General features: G+C 41.2%; 1 protein-coding gene across 2 annotated transcripts in view; it reads left to right on the forward strand.

Moving 5' to 3' along the window:
* Nucleotides 1–267: 267 nt before the first annotated feature.
* LOC119742638 (1-phosphatidylinositol 4,5-bisphosphate phosphodiesterase eta-2-like) overlaps nucleotides 268–13,862 on the forward strand; it is a 68,194-nt gene continuing 54,599 nt past the window's right edge. For both annotated transcript variants that reach the window (XM_038218771.1, XM_038218772.1), the window contains exon 1: nucleotides 268–419. The gene's annotated coding sequence lies outside the window, so the exon portion shown is untranslated. The remainder of the gene's footprint in view (nucleotides 420–13,862) is intronic.

Consider the following 13,862-nt stretch of genomic DNA (forward strand, 5'->3'; position numbering starts at 1 on the left):
TGGCCAAGCGAAATGTAAAGTCTCTGGGATGTCCCAGACGGATGCAGACACAATCTTTTCTGAATGCCCCCAAGGGGATGAAGGGAGATAGAAGAGGAGGTACATAGTATGTAAAATGCATGTGCACAAAAGCTATTAACCATTGATAAGCAGTCAGTGAAAAAAAAAACTCTTTTCTCGGTGCTCGTGCGCTCGGCGGGAATCGCTTCAGCCACATCGTCCCTCCTGACAGCTGATCGGTCCTTTTGATGTATTTTTTTTTTCAGGAAGCCTTCTATGTGAGAGGCGAAAATCCCCCTGAGTAAACCGGGACTATTTAGAGGATGTTTGACTCTCGTCCTGCGGTTCACTAACCGATGGTGAGCCAAGCGCATCGTCGGTGAGGGTGAGGGGAACGCTTTCAAGAAAGTCTAAGAGAGGTACGGATACGAATTTTTTTTTTGCCATTTGAGGTGTTTGAATGATTGATTAGTCGAAGTCCGTGGATAATGTCTTTATAAGCTCCCTGATATGTTCCAAGGGGGCCGTTGAGATGACTTGGGGAAATGTCATGAGTTTAGCAAGAGGGGGGAAACCCCTGGAGAGCCCTCGGTGTAAATCAGCTGAGCTCTGAGTGGAAATAGCCTATGAATTTGGATTTAAATGGCTGAAAATGATATTGGTGAACAGTCAGTTTTAGATTGAAAAAGCTTGTAAAGTAATAACTTGTTTTTGTAAAGATTGTGTTATTTCTCAAGTGCATGCCAAACAAGAGAATGATGCGTTGAGGTTTTTTTAATAATTTTTTTTAGTTTTTAATATTGTTTGTTTGGGTTGATCTGAGGGAAGCCCCCGTCGTCTTCCCCCACTCCCGAATAAAAAACATCCTAAGAAAATGTATTTGCACTAGGAACTTTTCATACATTTTCAACTTCCATGTTCTATTCTAACCCCCAAAATTCTTCCGGAACAATTCCATACATGGACATCACTAATTTTTCCCTGCAGTGGCCTATCAGCCATCCGAATTGATAATATCAAATTTAGTCAAAAGGGAAAATATTGAAGCAATTACTGAGAAAACACTTGGAATTTTTCAGACCAGTCTCATAGGGTTTGTGGCTTTGTGCACAGGGTGTCAAGTGATGTCCAGGTATGGATCTCTTTCCAATTCTTCGTTTTTGGGCACTGAAACCCTCTGCAAAAAAAGATGATTTTTTGGTACATGTACAAGCACCTTATGGAGGGGGGGGGGGGGCTCATGTATGTTTGTTTTTTCAAAACTTTTAGAAGTTTAATATTTTTCAAAAAATGTTGCCCAAAAGTTTCGGCCGCATATCTTTTTTTGGGGGGGTGGGGTGGACTATTTTGACGTTGGTGGCACCACTTACACTCCTTTTATACTACTCGAAAATAGGCCATTTACATATGGTCAAATCCATGGTCAAATCGTGGGAGTAAAAAAAAAAAAGGAACAACCTCGGGGGGGGGGGGGGGGGGAACAAGCCCCCCGAGGCACTCTCAGGGCCCCCCCCCCCCTTTGGTGCGCCACTGTCAGGCCGTGAGACCAGTTATTGCAGCAGTTCGAGATTCTCTACCTTCTGGTCTCTACCTGCACAAGTACTCATTTATACCCCTGGGTGGGGAGAGGCAATTGTAGTAAAGTGTCTTGCCCAAGAACACAAGCATCATAGATGAAAACACTGACTTGCCTGGACTGGCCCCTGATTAGACACTGTCATGGTCTGATTAACGGCACTGTTATGCTGTTTAACACTAACTTGTAACTTGTAGAGCATTCATTTATGGGACACAGTAGGTAAACATTAGTCATGCATTCATGGGAATTGATGACACTGGCAGCAAACCGTACCGGACCGCAGCCCCTTGGGCTTCGAAGATGCAAATGTTGCAGCTGTGACAAGAGGCTCAGGATACATCATTCATGCAAAGTTATCCATTTTCCAATGTATAGTTATTCATTAAAATATTGAATTTGAAATAAGTAGGCCTACTTAACTTCCAAAATGTATCGCCAATTAAGCTTTTGGAGTTATTGTTTCTAAGTTCATCTTTTCGTGACTCCCAGGACTCCGCGGTACTATACAGCATCAACAATCTTTGGCCGAGTAAACATCTAAACTAGTTTCTCGTCTCGGCTTTTTGTAACAATGAAGGAGGCGCTTTTTCCCTCCTTTGTTCCCTCCTCCCCCAAATGGCAGATTTTCCAAGATTTTCCATTTTCTCAACTCTTTTGCTGATACCAAATTGAGTCCAAAGGAACCATAGGCCTAACCCTTTCTACATAGCTACAATTTGTTAGAAACAAATAATATGAACAAAATAAAGCAAATGTACCTGTATGAAATAAACTTTTTTTTAATAAATATAAAAAAGGAGGCGGGCAGGAAAAAAGGAAGTGGGTGGGACAAGAAACTGGATTATTTTTGTACTTGGCCTTACTGGAAGATGTTAACACTGGTGTCTCCAGGGTCTAGGTTGGAACAGCATTTTTTTTTCAATGTTATACATTTGTATTACATTATTCATTAGATAGCAGAAACTGGGTTATACGATGCTTGCATATATTTTCAGTCATGCGTAGAATCAGGTCTTGTCATTAGATAGGGTTTGTAGAGAACGCCCGAGTGCTCACTGTGCTGCAGAGCTATCTTGATGATGATGAGGCATATGCAACTTATTATAGGCTGATGGCCGAATGGACAGAAGTTTCTGCGTACAAAAGCTATAAATATATTTATCAATGGGGTAGATTTGGGGTAGATGGTTGGGGCGGCTACCCTCCCCCCCTTCTGCAGAAATGATCCTGATGATGATGAGGCATATGCAACTTGTATCTTAGAAATGTCAGTGATTATAGGCTAATGAGAGAAGCCGAATGGACAGAAGTTTCTGCGTATAAAAAGCTATAGGCCTAAATATATCTATCAATGGGGTAGATGGTTGGGGTCATGGGCGTCGCCACGATTTTTTCCAGGGGGGGGGGGCAAAGCAAACTTTGAAAGTTATCATTTTTCCGAGTGTGAGCAGGGGAGCATTTGCCCTCCCCCCCTCCCCCCCCCCCCCCCCCCCCCCCCCCCCCCCCCCCCCCCATCAAAGAAACAGCAATATGGCTTCGCACCATTTTTTTCTTTTCGTTTTTCCTTTTTTTTTGGTTTTCCGGGGGGGGGGGGGGGGGTGCCTCCCCCCCTCGCGACGCCCATGGTTGGGGTGGCTAACCCCCCCCCCCACCCCTTCTCCCTCTAGTCTTTAGTAACCAGCATCTTGGAACCTGGAAGTAAGAAATGTATCAAACGATAGTACAGTATTTCATTGCTGATGGTAACCGTGTTGATTGGTCTCAGTCTTTCCAACCCACCCAACCCTATAACCCTGACCAACCTCCCCCCCCCCCCCCCCCCCCACTTGAAAAATATCCTGCACTTCTACTCCTAAAAAATCTTGACCTCCTTTGAAAACAATCCTGCATCTACCACTGAAGTGAGTATGAATATTTTCCCAACAGTTCTGTCCACATTGTACATAATGTTGGTGATAGCCACATCCCCTCCCCTCAAAAAAGAACCCCTCCAAAAAAAAACACATACGAACCAATACGTTTGTTTAAATGTGTAAATCGAGGATTTTCTTTTGTTCCTCTTCCCTTTTCCTTTGTTTGTACTTAAACTTTTTTTGCAACAGCTCTCATTGGTTTTGTACATGTTTTCCAACCGAGGAGTCCTCGATTCGGTTTCTGTCCTCGATTTATCGATGCGTTCCACGTGTGTGTGTCCTCGATTACACCATAAACACGCACAAATGAACAAACAAACAAACATCCCCAACCGCCGAGCTCTTTAATTTGAGGACATAGACATTTGGAAGCTAGGCCATTATAGAACAGCTTCTCCAATATCCAATCTGTTTATGCTAACAAACCATACAATGTAGCTTATGGCAATCATAATAGAAAAACAATCATTCTTGCGTTTAAAACAAACAAAAAACCCACATACAAACACCCCAACATCCCAGCTCTTTAATTTGAGGACAGAGACATTTGGAAGGCCAAGATAGAACAGCTTTTCCAATATCCAATCTGTCTATGCTATAAACAAAACCATACACTGTAGCTTTATGGCAATCATAATAGAAAAACAATCATTCTTGCATTCAAGACCAAAACATATAATATTTCACAGTGTGATTGGAAGCGTATATTCAGGGCTTCTGTTTGTTTGAAAACAATCATTTGAGGATTTCTTTTTTCTCTCCAGAAAAGTGGATTTAGTATACAAAAATTGAGTGGCTCAGAGTGAAATGGGAGGAATATTATCGCAAGGTAAAATCTGGACTTTTCTATTTCATGAGGCGAAGCCGAGTGAACTGGAAAAGTCCAGATTTTACCGAGCGATAACATTCTTCCCATTTCACAATTTAAAGCCACTCAATATTTGTTTTATATAACTGACATACAGATCCTTGTCGTTTGATATATATTTGAACTTTTATTTCACTACAAAATTGATGGGAAGTGTATTTCTCTCTTCCAAACCACCCCTTCACGAAAATGTTTGAACCCCACTCTGTATAGCACTGGCTCTTTGGAACAATACGCGCAACGCTGAACGCGCACACCAGCATGCCTTTGCACGCAAGTACCGCGTCTTGGAACAAGAATGATCCTAACTGTTCAATAGTATTTCCAATTCCCCATGGGCGGATAGTACTTTTTGAGACCCGGCGTGAATGGGAGTAATAACGAATGTCACGTGATGTGAGTTCCACCAATCAAATGACAAGGATCTGTATGTCGGTTATAAAATCCTTTTACACTCTCCCTGCCTGACAGCCCTACGTGTAATAGATTATGATGTATTGAAAGCTAGATGTAATTATGACAAAAACATGATTATAAGCTCAAAGACACAACTCCAGCCTTTGCTTGTTCTGTTTGCCAGACAGTACAGTATAAGTGGCTTTTTTTTTTCCTAATGCTGCCGCGCCCCATGTCAGTTCGACTGCGCCACACTTTCGATCAATACATGTTTTTATTAGCCCCGGGGCGTGAGATATTGTGACAAAAGAACCGTGTTAAACATTTATGCGTGTGTCGCGTTGCCAATTGCTTTTCTTTTGTGCCAGCAATATCACATCATGAAATTATTGATGAGTTTTTTTATTTGGTGATTTAAAGGGAAGATACAACATTTGCAAACATAAAAAAAACCGAAATGATCAAATTGTTACGAAATACTTAACTGGATTGTTAGGGAATGACTGTCTAAAGCATCCTGTAAAATTGTGGCTCCTAGTGTGCTGACATTTTAAGAAATATTGTATTTTTCCAAGTCTGGTCGGCTGACCAGTGTTGGAGAAAACTGGCTTTATTTCTAAAAGTGCCCCAAATTCTTCATATTTAGTAATTCCGCAGTTTCTTTGCAACTGATGTACACCCTGTGAAGGGTACTATAGACTGATTCTCTGACCGTACAATTCCCAAAGTCCGTTTCATCTTAAGTGGGGTCAAGGAACCAGCCTAGTACAAGAACATGATTGGTTTTCTTGGATTGTCCAGCATCTATAAGCCCAAAACATGGAACAAGTCAGTTTTACAATAATTTGCTATAACATACTAATCCTCCAAATCCATTTATTTCTGAAAATTGTAATATAAGCAAATGTGGTACATTCCCTTTAAACAGTCTGCCGGTGACTGTCAAAGCAGTCCCAGTAGACAGTTTTGAATGTGAGACCAAATTAGTTTGATTGATAACACCGATGAGGTGTACCATCAAAGTGTGTTATGACAAACATTTGATAATAAATGTAAGTCGTCCACTAATAGAAATGCTAAATATCCTCCCACCCCCCCCCCCAAGAAAAAAATAATAATAATAAATACTGAAAATGGTTTTAACTTTCAACTGAGGCTGACATTTTAAGTGATATTAACCCTCCTTTGCAAACATACGTTATATGTCATGTAGTCCTTCAGTCAAAATCAATTAAGTGACTGTTTTCATTCCCAGCCTACATAAAGCAAGATTGACTGGCCCTGACCAGGCTCGTCCCCAAGGGGGGAGGGGGGCCTGGCACCAGGCCCCCCTTGGCTAGCAATTCCCCCCCCCCCCCCATGGCAGAAGCCATACATGTGTATTTTTGTATTTTTATGGTAGTGGCCCCCCTAGTTGGTACATGCCCCCCCCCCCCACCCCACCCCCTAACGCTCAGGGCTGGCGACAGGCCCGGCCCTGACTATTTATGTAACTCGATGCACCTTTGCTTTGACAGTGGGTAATTGATAAGCCAGCCATGGGCACAGCTTGCCCGCTTTTTCTGTTCATGGTCTGTTGACTGAGTTTGACTAGTCACAGTGCTTGCTTGACATATGATCTGACTGCTGGTGACTAGCCTGTGTTAAGGTATAGGGACACATAAGCCCATTTACATTTTCAGATGACCCTCCTTTAATTGGGACAAAAATATACTTAAACTTCAAACAAAGTCAAACTTAAAATCTGAACTCTGAAACCAAAAAACCTGTAGCTGCAATAAAAGTAGATTTTTTTAATAAATTGGTGATATTGTTTTCTGCCTTGACCGTACAGGTTCAATACCCAATCCCATTTCAGGTTTGCAAAAGTTAATTGATAATTTAGCATGCGAGTAGAGTAATTACTGTAGGAAGTGGGCACGCACTGGAAAGCCCAAAGTGCAGTGAGTCAATTAAATGTACAATTAATTGCCAATTAAGGACATGGTGCATTATTAATGAGCCACTTTAGTGCATGGCGCTGGTGGAGTCGCAAGCACTATTGGCGGAAGTTCGGTCACAAACTATAGTTAACCTAGCCCATAAATGTGGCCAATTTACTGAACTTTGTCAAATTTTGATTTTCACATTTAGGCTTAGTTTGTAGTTATTTTTGATTTAGAGGCATACTCACCTCTTTATAGGCTAATCAGAAAGTGCTGCCTTTTTCAGATGTCTAATTTTTTGTGAAATTTCATGTTGAAATTTTGATACGCAAACGTGTGCAAACGAATCTGGAAATTTCATGAAAAATAGACATCTGAAAAATTGGCCACATTTATGGGGCTATAGTTAACCATATAGTTTGACTAACTTTGCTCAACAAAGGATGGTAGAACTTTCGACTATTTTGAACCCAGACCATCAAACTTGTTAGTCTGAGTATCACCCCTTTTCCACGGAGCCCAGTCTTCGGTCTAACGTCTGATATATCTAAGCATGCAGATTTATGAGATCCCGCGCCTCAGCCAATCGGAGTTGACTTTACTAAATTGTGGCATCATTTCATTCCCAAATCAGGACTAAATGTTTGCTTGGTCATGTCGAAAGCAGTGTTTTGTAATGCAGCAACGGCCGGGCATAGATCTATAAAACCTAGGCAAGCTTGGTGCGTATCGCGTAACATAATACATAGCGCGTGACCACAGCCTTTGTTTACTGTGTCTAGGTTTTTTTTTATTAAAATGAATGTCTATGATGCGATAATGGGTGGATGACCGAAGACCCGATATAAAAAGCGCCCGCTGATTGGTCAAAATCTGGAGGTCAATAGGCGCTTGTCTTGCATCAATCAGCCAATGTGCTAACACATCATTCTATTACATAGACTACAAACTTAAAACATCCAATCACCATTTTGTTTGTGGTCAAAGACCTTTCTTTTTGTATTGATCCCAATCTAATTGACCTATCGCTGTTTGCGAGTTCACCACGCCCCTTAGACAACCCTACAGAGTTTTTGTACACTAAGTTTTGTTTGTCTCAGATTACATGTATGCACGTTCCGCGTCCATTTGTATATCATGTAATTGGACAATATTTCACAAGCTGTGTTGACGCGATTCTAACATGATTCTACCCCGATAGGTCAATAGCTGAAGGGAGCTTTCGACATTCATCATGTACATTTGAAAGCAGCTGTTTTCTTTGTCCTTCATGGTTGTGGAGGACTCCTCTAGGCACATACATATCCCAATCAAATGTTGATTCACATGTTCAGGTGTTGAATGAATGGAATGTAGACTGAATGACACCAGCTATTCAAAGGGTATTGAAAGCCTTACTGATGTGTAAGTGAGATTGCCATATGTTTCATACCATATGGGCTTTTGAAGGTACTCCCAGTCCTACTAGTATCTTTGATTGCGACCCATTGTGCAGGAATAACTAATCCTATATTAAGCGATCCTACGCTGTCTGTCTGATGTCTGTCTGATGTCTGTCTGTCTGTCTGATGTGTACATGTTCATCTTTTCAAACCGTGGACAAAAAATACCAGAGAACAAAAGAGAACAATATCGTCCACGATTCCCAGCAAACGTCCGCGAAAGGGGTCGTGTACAAAACCTATGGGAGTCTTCCTAAAAAGTTAAGGGGGACAATAGGACGTCCACGATCGACGTGAACACACGTTTATGTGTGTGTTTCTGATGTCTGTGTGTCATTTTTTTTGGTAAAATGCAAGGGTTAATGTAGAGGCTTAGCTACATCTCATTGCTCCATGGTTGTATATGCTCCGATTTCACTGTCCTCTGAAGTCACAGTTGGGACGTGAAAAAAACACCAATTATTTGTTTTGTTTTTTGGGCAAATCTGTTTCTGTCAGATTTTGAATAGCTCAATATTACAATATTATCTCTATGAAAACACTCCAAAAAGATATCGCTATTACGCAAAACGTTATGTTGAAGATGAAAAATGTGGCAAAATTGGTTCACCAGGGTTTACCATGCCAACTTGGGGTCAACATGCAACTTGAGGGCAAAGTAAACATTAGTGTATGACTTCTCCTTCGTGCGGCATCCCGCTAGTTATTAAAATATAACATTTATTCAATAGTTTTCTCCTGCCACCTGCTTATAAGCTGCTGCCTACATGACATGTGAACAGTAGTTCGCTTATTCTCTGATTTAATTATGAAAAAGAGTTAAAGAATAATGATAGTTCAGAAATAGCCAGTGCAAATTGCACTTATAAAATAACGTGGTACATACACCAATGTGGCGCTTTATGCAAAAATCTTAATGGGCTTTGCAATTATTACCCCTTTTCATCAGGCAATGAGAGCAGTTTTCTGCAGCGGCTGAAATCAGTGCAATCTGGCCTCTAACCTTACAGGAATCTGTTTAGACTCCTGGGCCCAATTTCATAGCACTGCTTAACAGTAAGCAGAAAAGTTGTGCTCACTATAGCATTCTATTGTTACGTCACTGATTTAAGCAACTTTTTCTTCTGGGGTTAAGCGTGCTTTTGCTGTGCTTACTGCTTAACAGTCTCTATGAAATGATGGAGGCTCGATAAGCACAAAGTCGGCTGTTGAGCAGCGCTATGAAATTGGGCCCTGGGTGGAGAGAGACAATTATGGTAAAGTGTCTTGCCTGAAAACACAAGCACTTAATGCATGTTTACTCATCCGAGTTGGAAGCCGCATACCATCGCATATCGCATTATAATTGAAGGAGTACCTTAACAACTCATTAAGTATTCCTCTGCCCTCTTTAGTCTTATCTAAGCTCTTGATGAGTGATGCAGGATGCGGCTTAAGTGGAAGTTGATGAAGGAATTAAATTTGTCTTGCAAATCCAGAGTCAAGCTTCTTTAATGGCAGTTGAACAAGCAGATCTCCATATTACACCAGAGAGAAATACAAATCTTGAGTTTATGGAATGTTTTACCTTTCTTCCGTTTAAAGTACTGTACGCATGTTCATTTGTTGCACTCTTGCAAAGAAATTTAGGATTATTTCCTCACAAGCATTGCTTCTTTGTGGGCCCCTCTGCAGTATTACCCATGTGGCCTAGTGGTTAGGGTTCGTGAACCATGATAAGAGGGTCCGGGGTTCGAATGCAGCTGCTGGCCATATGTTGTGTCCTTGGGCAAGCCACTTCACCCCCACTTGGCTCTCTCCACCGAGGAGTATAAATGGGTACCAGCATTAGCTGGGGAGTAACCTGCGATGGACTAGCATTCCATCCAGGGGGAATAGAAATATTCTCAGTTGTTTCATGCCACAGAAACCGGAGTTAAATGCCGGCCAGATGGGCCAGATTGGCTCGTGATAGACTTTATGTTACTTAATTAAAGCCACTCCTGACTCTTGGCCAGTGAACATGTACATGTACATAACTCCTTTCAGTATTCATTAGCAGCAAAGATTAAAAAAACACCCCCCCCCCCTCAAAAAGGGAGGGGGGGGTAGGTGTAGATACCAAAATACCTTCCCTAATCCAGACTGCAATTTCGTATTTGTAACAATTAAATACACACACTTAGCCTTAAGTGCTTCGTTTAGCTGTATTCTAAAGGCAAGAGAGGTTTCCTCAGTACCTCTATTCATATTTCATATTCCAAGCTCCTATAAAAGAGGATTAGACACAGTTTGGACACAGACTTTATTCTTCTAAGAATAACAAACAGTGTTCCAGCATGCAGTACCCCACTAAAAACCACATATGCAGGGCAGATGTTTTATGTATGACCTCTTCACACATTTTGCGACCCAGTCACTGAATTATTTTACCTACGGGAGCTTTTATGGATTATGAGACACCTGGTTTAAAAAACAAAGCCTTGTGAAGTTGTAAGTTCCCTTGGTAAAAGACTAACTTATTGCTGTTGGTGTTAACCTCGATGCTTGCAGACCCACTAAAGTATTAATTAAGGAAGGCTTTGCTTTGTGTAAAGGCTAAGCAGGTGCATAACACCCTGTGGAATTTTTATAACTGACCTACCAACCTTGTCCCGGGTGTCCAGCAGTACCCGTCCATCACTACCTGCTCTCTCACCCTGGTATTGGATCATTTGCATGTGCAAGATTTTTGAACACGTATGCAAATGAGGAATAGTCTGGTGCCTGCATGTGCGTTACATTAGCGCTTGTTTTTGTATGCGGTGTCTGGGGTAAAAACAGAGTCAATTCGTCACAGCGCGAGCATGGCGTGAGTTGCAAAAACACGATTTATTTAATTAAACTGTTACGATCTTATCGAAACAACATGCAGTATCACATTTAATATTAATATGAACAAATTGGGAAAGGAAATGAGTATTTTCAAGAAGGCGTGGACGAATGATCGCGAAAACACGTACTGCACGTTCTGAATAACAACACCAAGTACACGATAAAAATCCATTTCTAGCCAATTGCGGTATCGAATCAGGATACAGGAAGAAAGTTTGCTATCCAGGGCTTACTATTGGAAATGCGGTTGGAAATAAAGTAAGCACTGGGGACGAGGTTGCTGACCTACTGGCATTTGAATAGAAGAAGGCTTGAATTTAATTATGAAGTTGGTGGGGTACCATACTTTTTTATTTTTATAGGGGTCACCTCTCTCCCAGGATAACACTTTTGAGTTATTAATAAAAAACCACAAGAGAAAAGAAATTTGATGAAATGCTCAGTCTTCCCATCTTTGACTTTTAAATAAGGAGCGTAGTGTGCACATCCCTCTTACTCTGCATCACCTCGTGGGAAATGGTCACTCTTCAAGTATGAGGACCTGATGTTTACCCTCAGCCCTTGGGGAGCTGAGTCCTGGCATCCAATAACACTTGATGGATTGGCGATCGGACAGGTGAATTAAGTTGAAACAGTGTCTGGGTTCTGGGAAGGGGAAAGGTTTGGGGGGGGGGGGAAGTGGATGTGTTTTGAGAGGACACACGGGGAGGTCGTATTAGCAACTTGACCGTGAGAATTAGGTCTTGCCGAAGGGAATGCTTGATGGGCGTGAGGTCTGTACAGCACATTTAAGGCAAAGGTGTGGGAATTAAATTATGTACTGGTATGTCCTTTTGTCGGTTGTAACACTTTGACCATGAGCTCACGCCATCTTTGACAGATTTCTATCCCTTTCCAGGAGTTTACCAATTAATTTGTTTTAAATAACTATATTTTCAAAAGAGAGATGACTAACCATTCTTCATTTGTTGAGATTGTTGTCTCATATCATAGAGCAACACAAAAGATTTTCAAGAATTTAATTTCTCCTTGATAGGTGTTTTGATCTATCATTTGTCTACATATATGTATCTAGCATTTTTGGTCAGACCCTGCTGTTAGGTTTTTCCCTGAAAACAGCACATATTCTGATGAGTTGGTTAGTTTAGATATTTGTTTCCCACGGTCACTGTTTGACTAATTACCGCTGGAGATTACCGGACCAATATTGCCTAATTGCTTAATCACAAAAAAATGCCCATCACATGCAGAGATATGGGCCTGGCTTGGTGTATATTTAAAGAGCACTGCATATTTTACTTATGCATGTAATTATCATAACAATGATAATGAATGCATTAAGTATTCTAACCACAAAGAAATTGTAACAGTTTCATGGGGTAACTTTCCATAAATTGACATACATTTTCAAAAAAGGTACAACTTCCAACCATAATTTTTAGAATTAGATATTAAGCTGTTTACTTGTGGTTTTCTCCTATGAAATTGCTTAATTACAAAGTAAAAAATAATAGTTCTCTTCGACTCTTCCCCCTCCAAATCATTGGATGCAATTTAGGGAGTTGCAACTTTTCACCAAAATTAATCGTTGAGTTTATAAAAGGGAGAGTTTGGCCTAGTGGTTAGGGTTTGTGGCTCAAGATACAAATCCAGCTGCTGGCCATATGTTGTGTCCTTGGGCAGGCCTCTTTACCCCCACTTGCCTCTCTCCAACCAGGAGTATAAATGGGTACTGGCATTAGCTGGGGAGTAACCTGCGATGGGCTGGCATCCCATCCAGCAGGGATAGGAAATATCCTAGGTCGGTTCATGGTAAAAGGAAACCGGAGATAAACGCTGGCCTGATGAGCTGTATTGGCTCGTGACAGACTTTACTTTTATAAAAAAAAAAATTAAAAAATAAAAGTATGCTTAAAAAAGGCTTTTTTGTTTCGATTTTTTCCTTTTGTCTTTGTTATAAATTAATTATTCAGTGCCAGGTGGGGGGGGGGGTATTAGTTAAGATTGAAACAAATCCTTGTCTCTTTCAACCACTTTATTCTGTCCCACATCCGACCTATAACTTGCAGGGTTTTCTCCCTAACTGCGCATGCATGGATTCTGAACCCATGCACCAATGCTTAAAACTATAACAGAGCCCTAAGTTGTTATGTGTACACAAACTCCAAGTAAGATTTACACACGGAAATTGGTACTGAAGAATCTAACAATATTAGATTAATTTAGAGATCTAAACAGCTAATGATGTTTCGATCAGTCTACAGAGCCCAAACCTGTTCCATCAGATCTGAGGTCTAAAAGTCAACTCCAATTTCATCAAATCTCGATGTATAACAATCCTGCGGTCCTGGGTTTAATTTCGGAGCTTGTATCGCCCAACCCATCTGATCATGGATGCTGATTGCAGCAAGAACGTTAATATAGACCGCATCCTGTCTGAAGTGCCTTCGTTAAAAAAAAAAATAGATAACATCAACGACCTTGGTCGTATCCCCCCCCCCCCCCTCTCCTCTTTTCTCTCAGACTGTGGGGTTAATGATGCGTGTCATAATGGTCTCCTTGAACCTGGGGGTAGGTAATTTACTGGCTCCTGCCTGGCTGTCGATGATGCCGCAGCAAAATGTAATGCCGTCCGTCGAAACGTGGAGACTTGGAAACCAAAACGTTTCTTATTTGATGTACCCAAAACTTCTACTCATGGCCTGATGTGCCTTGAACAGTACTGAAGCACACTGCTTGAAGATTTTTTTTTGGGGGGGGGGTGGTTTTTTTGGGGGGGGGAGGGGAGTTGTTGGCCAGAATGAAATTTGTTGAAATTGTAAGATCATGTTTGTCAAGTCAGCCAAAAAAATATATCACCTTGACGGAAGCGAGAAAATGCAACAT

The sequence above is a fragment of the Patiria miniata genome, unplaced genomic scaffold (genome assembly GCF_015706575.1).
Source record: "Patiria miniata isolate m_02_andy unplaced genomic scaffold, ASM1570657v1 HiC_scaffold_6, whole genome shotgun sequence".
Classification (NCBI taxonomy): Eukaryota; Metazoa; Echinodermata; class Asteroidea; order Valvatida; family Asterinidae; genus Patiria; species Patiria miniata.